Source organism: Rhea americana, unplaced genomic scaffold, assembly GCF_003343005.1.
Source record: "Rhea americana isolate MKP2758 unplaced genomic scaffold, rheAme1 scaffold_77, whole genome shotgun sequence".
Classification (NCBI taxonomy): Eukaryota; Metazoa; Chordata; class Aves; order Rheiformes; family Rheidae; genus Rhea; species Rhea americana.
Genome location: NW_028186945.1, coordinates 836,107 through 842,759, shown reverse-complemented (window position 1 = coordinate 842,759; position 6,653 = coordinate 836,107).

Sequence of the window (6,653 nt, the reverse complement as noted above, 5' to 3'; positions counted from 1 at the left end):
GTTGTATTAGAACAAAGCAGCTTGTTTCTATCGTTCCTTTGTTTGACAAGTTTGGGCTGGTTAGAAAGGTCATTTATGCCTCAAAGCATCAAATTAACATTTGAGGACATGAATTTTAAAAATGGCTATTTGCTTCTGCTCTCTGAATTGCTAATGCTTAAAAAAAAAGAAAAGAAAGAAAGAAAAGAAAAAAAAAGACTTGGTGAGACCCCAAAAGGAAAGAGAGCCTTTTCTTCAGGCAAACTAGGCATTGATTTTATGTCCACGTCAGCACAAGCTGACTACATCTTAATTAAACCTCCCAAATTAAGCAGGTAGCTGAAATGGTGTCAAAAAATGTTTAATTACCAAAGAAATACTTTCTGGTATATCATATACAGCTTCCTCCCTCCCCTGCCCATACACCAGCCCGAATACTCCCAATGTGAAATCCCCACTGAGAGCAGCAACTCCCTGGCATGCTTTGCACTGATTTGTAATCTTTCACACAGCACTGCTCTTGCTAGTCCAGGTTATAATAAACTAAGTCTCTACCCATAACACAAATACAATTATTTATAAGTGACCTTTTTTTTTTTAAGGAAGTAAACAAGCCTGTGTGCTTTTGAACTAGATAACCATAARTATTTGGGACCAAGTTCCCTAAAGATTAGGCCCTGCACTACCCATCTCTAAAAGCACCCATGGTTTTCACCTACACTTCACAACTAGCACAGCTTAAATGAAAAACTGCATGTCAGTGAAAGCCTTACAAGCTTATAAAACATTCCCAAATAATTTTCAAAAACAATCAAGTTGAACTCATAAGTTACTCCAAACAGGTACAATCTGAGCAAAAGCTCATACCTGCTCGTTTGTTTTCTCAAGCTCTCTGCAACCTGCTCTGCTGTGTTGCATTCACTTCCCCCCCCCAGCACACAGAGACGGGAGTACAAACCACAGATAACGCTCCCTGCCCTATGCCAGCCTTGCTGGCTAAAGGGGGCTTCTAATTTTAAGCAACAAGCCCCAAATAATAGCAGCCCTCACGCAGCTCCGGCAGCCTGCACGCGGGCGAGCGAGCGGCTGGCAAAGCCGGTGCCAACTACGTGGGGTTGTCAGAGGTGGGCGGCAGGAGGAGCCCAAGGTAGCGCGCAACGGTATCGCCCTGGGAAACCTCCTCCTCCTGCCGGAKAGCGTCGCCGCAACTCGGGGGGGTTGATTTTTGCTGCCCCATTCCAATGGGAAGTTTGTATTTACAGAGAATGAGCCACATGCACAGTCAAAAAAATTTTTTTTCCCCCCCAAGAATTATCTAAATCTTTTTGCTGGAGAGAAGATCCTCTATGCTCTTTAACAATCATACATATTTCAGGCTCAGCATCCAGGAAAGCTCAAATGCCTCGTATCAAACAGAATGCCTCAGTTCTAGCCAGGGCAAGATTCAAAGAAACTCAGGTGGTTCCACCATATTTTAAACAGATGCTGCTCACCTAAAAAATCAACCAGATAGTATAAGCCCTGTGACAGAGTAATCTGCAGCAACAAAAACATTGCCTAGATGTTGCTAGGCACTAGTTCATAGTAAATACAATTGTAAATTGCTAGTACAAAAACAGCTGTTATTTTGAAGACAGCAAAAAATGTCAGACAACAGATTCTTACACAAGGCAAGTGAAGGCAAAATTTTCATGTTTCCACCTGTTTTATGGAAATTAAATTAAAAATGGAAATCTATGGAAATTAAATTAAAAAATAATTTCCTGGGGAAATTATCTCACTGTTTTATGCCAAAATTGGGGAGAGAGGGAGGAGGCGGGAACAGTGAGAAAAAAAAATGCATAAATCTGCTTATAAAATGCTTCTTTGTCACTTTCCTGCAATTGTTACTTGTATTATTTGTTGAAACTTCAATGCACGGAAAGGAAAAAGTATTAGTACAGGGTTACCCATAGACGTTACTTCCGAACACAGCAGAATTATTTTTATTCTTTTGATGTGTGCAGTTATCAGCATGAAACGCCAGATACTACACTTTTACATTAATTCTGCAACCAATAGACTTGTACTAAGCACTTATTAAAACAACAAAGTAATTCCAGCCAAGTAGGAGCAACAGATCGGAATTTATGTGAATCCTTTTCCTTACTATTTTTAATTTTAGCTAGAACTACAGTAAACTATCCACTACAAGGAGCTGTGCAGCAACTCTGACTTCAAAGAGCATACTTTGGAATAACCTTTCAGAGAAAAAAATCCAAGATCTCATGAGGTTTGCCAAAAATAAACCTGTATTCTTCTGCTCTCTTCCTATGGATACTGAAGATCTCAAAGCACCGGAGAAATGCACATGATGCTGTATCTCAGTGTACTGTGACATAAGTACCATACTGCGATGTAAGAATTTGTCAGCTAGTACAAAAGAGCTCTGTGATACATTTCAAGGATAGAACTAGGGTACACCGTGTTTTACAGAAATTAATCATGCACACTTGAGCCATCAAAAGCCGTTAGCAACAAAGACTATTCAAAAATCTCTTCATCAAATTGTAATGGAACGAGATCCATTTTTCCTAATTCTGGGCCTCCTATTATGGCAGGCAAACAATGTACAAAGTATGCCAACTAGTGTTCTTTGAGATGCAAACAAGAAAGYCAGCAATGAACTATGCCATTTATAGTCTATAGTCTGTGAAATTTTTTAAAAAATTAATGCAAAAATGGAATAAAGCTGACATCAAAAAGTTCAAGTCAGAAAGCTACAATCAAACAAAATACTTTCTTACAGGGACTGAAAAGACATTTTAACAATAGTTTTTAAGAAAGGCTCAACTCACTTGTCGCCTGTGGATATAGTTATTTTATTATCAGAAGTATTAAGAGAAAATTTAAATAACTATTATGATGGTCAAGCTAGCCACACACAGTCAAGTCTGCATTGCCCATAACAGCTTTCTGAGCTACATCYTGCATTTGGTGTGGGGTTCTCCAAGACAACATATAAACACTCACTCCCCCATCGCTGCTGCTCTACCAAGACTCCGCAGTCCCACAAGATCTCCTGGCACCAGCTGCAATGCCACTATGTCTCACATCCTGGTACAGAAACAATATGGGACGCRGGGCAGACGGTCTTGAAGCAAAAGTTGCCAGGTGCTGGGGAAGGAAAGATGGAAAAGGAAGTGATAGGTAGTAAATGGGATGGGACAGAAAGGTTGCTTATTTGTCACCACCACCATCACCACCCTGTGGAAAACCTATCAAGGCAAGTGATAAGCAGGAAAGATTTTCATGCTCCTCATTCAGCAACCCAGGAGGAGGGAGGAAGGAAGGGAGACAGACACTGCCTTCTTTTTTAGCCAGAGTGGCATCTCCATCCCCACACCCCAGGAAAATCAAGTAATAGCTGCAAAACAAAGCTGTTCATTTACCATGGCACATTAGAAGGCGGGGGGTGGCGGGTAACACTTGGTAAATCTCCACATTTGCCTTCTGCAAAGAAGTTCTACTGAGAATGACTAGAAATGTCTTTTGCTGCACCTAAAAACAAATGATTTTTAGCTGCCCACAATACTCAGAAAACTGGTTCTGTTGAGTATTATTCTCTTACCTAATCAAATAGCTGCCTAATTTATTACTCCTAAATGATCCACCAGCTGCAAGGGAGAGCTCAGCTCTCCACTGTCTGGCTGCAGGGAGCTCACCAGATGGGCAGTCCCCAAAGACACACCTCTTTCTCTTGGGGGAAAAGAAGGGAAGAAAGAGGTGGTGTTTTAGTCAGCCTTGCTAAGGTAGTTTCTGGACAAGCTACACGTGAGGTGGCCTTTTAGTTAAAACATCCAGAAAGCAACTGAGACAACGATGTGCCCTGTTGCAAGCTTCTGTAGTTACTAGAACTCGGACAAGGGTGCAATTTTAGTACCAGTGCCCCTTTATCTAAAGTAGTCAATATAGGAAAAAAAAATCAACATAAGAGTTAATACACTGTGAGGGAAAGGAAAATCATCCACTGAACATAACTAGTGCACACACATGGCCTTCACTAGAAGTTTGATCTCTTTGCTTGTTATCTTCTGCCTGTTAACAGGGGGACAACACCTAAAATTACAAAAGGGTTGCTGCTATTTTTTTATTTCAGTTTTTTTTAGAAGCATTCTAGTTCCTACATAATTACACTGGCATCCTACTGAATTCTTAATACRGCATCGGTACAGACAGGCAGGACCTCTACAAGACAGGACCATCAGCTGGTCCAGCACAAGGGAAAACAGGGTGTGACTTGGACATTAACACTGTAACACTGTGCTTCTCCTAGCCTTTCCAAAATCACAATAAATAATATGCCACACAGGATTTCTTAGTAGAGACATTGCTGGATACATTTCCCTTCAGTTTACAGGGGAAGGGTATCTCTTTCCCACATTGCTTCTAGGTTTCTTTCTTTATGAGTCACCACGATGTGGGACATGAAGGTGCAAGTGCAAGGGGCACTGCAGCTTGCAAACCAGGCTTCAAAAACAGAGAAGTGAAACAGGAACCGTGAGGAACACTATCTACCGYAACACCAATGAAAACTAACTGCAAGACAAAGATTGCTTCTGCCACATTAATTCACAGATTTAACAAACAAACAAAAAGAACAAATGGAAAGAAACGCACACTTAGGTAGAAATTTTAGTAGAATTCACAGCCTAGAAATTCAATCCATTTTCACATATTAAATCTCTAAAAGTGAATTTCAGAAGTAGTTATGAGATGTTAAGCTTTACATGCTGCCTGTTCTTTGTGGAAACAGAACTTCAATGAGTCTCATTGCTCAAACCCATTTTCTACACAATATACAGCAACATTTAGGTTGCTTGAAAGCTCCAAAGCCCTGTTCTGTGCTGCATTTAGCTAACTTTAGCCATTTTACAGCTGAAGAAGAAATCCCAGATTGCACTCACTGGAATGAGAGRTGTAAAAGTAGTCTGATTCACGTAGGCAATCTAGAGGCTTCAAAACAGTCAAGCTATTGTATCACYACTGCCTGGATGCCCCAGACAAAACTGGAGGCACCACTGCGGTATGCACTGCCTCATAGCAGTCACAAAATGCAGTAATCATCTCCAACAGACAAGACAGCAAAAGGACAGAGCAGAAAACTCACACAAGAAGCATGACTCACCTARAGCCACAGAGCACCCCAGTGGCACAGAAGAAATTCATCTCTTCTGATTCCCAAAGCCCCACCACTGACTCGGTTATGTCTGAAACACAAACCTGAAGAGGTGTTTTCCATACTAGTATATCTGGTCTTTTTTGGCTCTGCTTAGAACTTGGCCCCAATACCATCTGCCAATGAATTTCATGGGCTAGTCCTGCCTTGCACAAACAGGTTTTTCCTTTTATTAGTTTCAAAATTTGTTATCTCCATTCTGCTGTTCTCTCATACATCTTTATTAATATGGACAGGTAAACTTCACTGATACCACCTACATCTGCAACATCATTCACAAGACAGAAACCAGAAGCACAGGAAGAACAGGGGATTTCCTGGTTTCTTCACATCTCCCCTTCTCCATCACAAAACTCTGTTAGTACCTCAGTTCCATTAGGTATTTACGTTTAAACTCTGACCAGAGTCCTGCATTCTGTTCCACTAATTTACAACAGGAATAAAGTGTTTGTTTTATACAAGACTTAGTGACAAATACACACTGACGGGAGATCTGTGATGAGGTACACTGCCGCAAAAGTTTTGCKGATCTATCAATGAAGACTAGAAGCAGTAAGACTGGTTACAGGAGGAAAGGTAGTCCAAAACAATAAAACTAAATAAAAAAGCCAAGGGAGCCACTTCAAAGAAGCTGCCCGGACCTGCTTAACAAGCATCCAGACAGTCTAGAAGCCTCTACAATCAGCAGTTCTCCTAAAATCAAGGACAGAGACATTTAAGTAACGTTCCATTTACTGGCATTGCCAGTAACACTGACATTGAAACRTGCCTTCTGTAACTCTCCTGTAACCTGCATATTTTCCAGATAGAAACATATTTTGTATTCTTCTTCTCATAATATCCAAAACCATTAAATCTGTATTGAATCTGCATGACAGAGCTGAAGAGAATATAATCCAGAAGAGAATCAAATCCAAAAACAGGCTGGTTTTAGTCATTACAAACAGAAAACTTTGCACTTTTTCATCCTAGAAATATCTTTCTAAATAAGTTTTTCCTTAATTTAAAAAAGGACCTGTGACAGCACAGCGGCATCCAGGCTGCTCCAGTTCTTCTGGCTGTAATTCACACCAGACAAGTCATTTCCTTAYAAAGGGCAGACAACGCACGCACAAGCTGCTACCTTCTGCTTCGAAATCCTTGCTGGACTGAAGACGGCCGGARAGGCAAGCGGGAAAGGAGCCCCGGCTCCGACAGCGGAGAACGCACGCAGCCCGGGAGCCGGGCTGAAGCGCTTCCCAAGCTCCTCCAACCYTGAGGAGTCAGAGGTGGTCTTTTGCCACCCTCCTCACCTCTTCAACCGCTCACCCGAGGTCCTGAGAAGGAAGTAGGAAAACACAACCCGCGCTGTTGGTGGAGGACGGGTATTACTAGCTGTTCACAGCTGCGCTGCAAACGCAGTGCTACGGCGCGAGACGAGGAGTTTTGTTGGATTTTTTTTTTTTGAAGTGTTTTA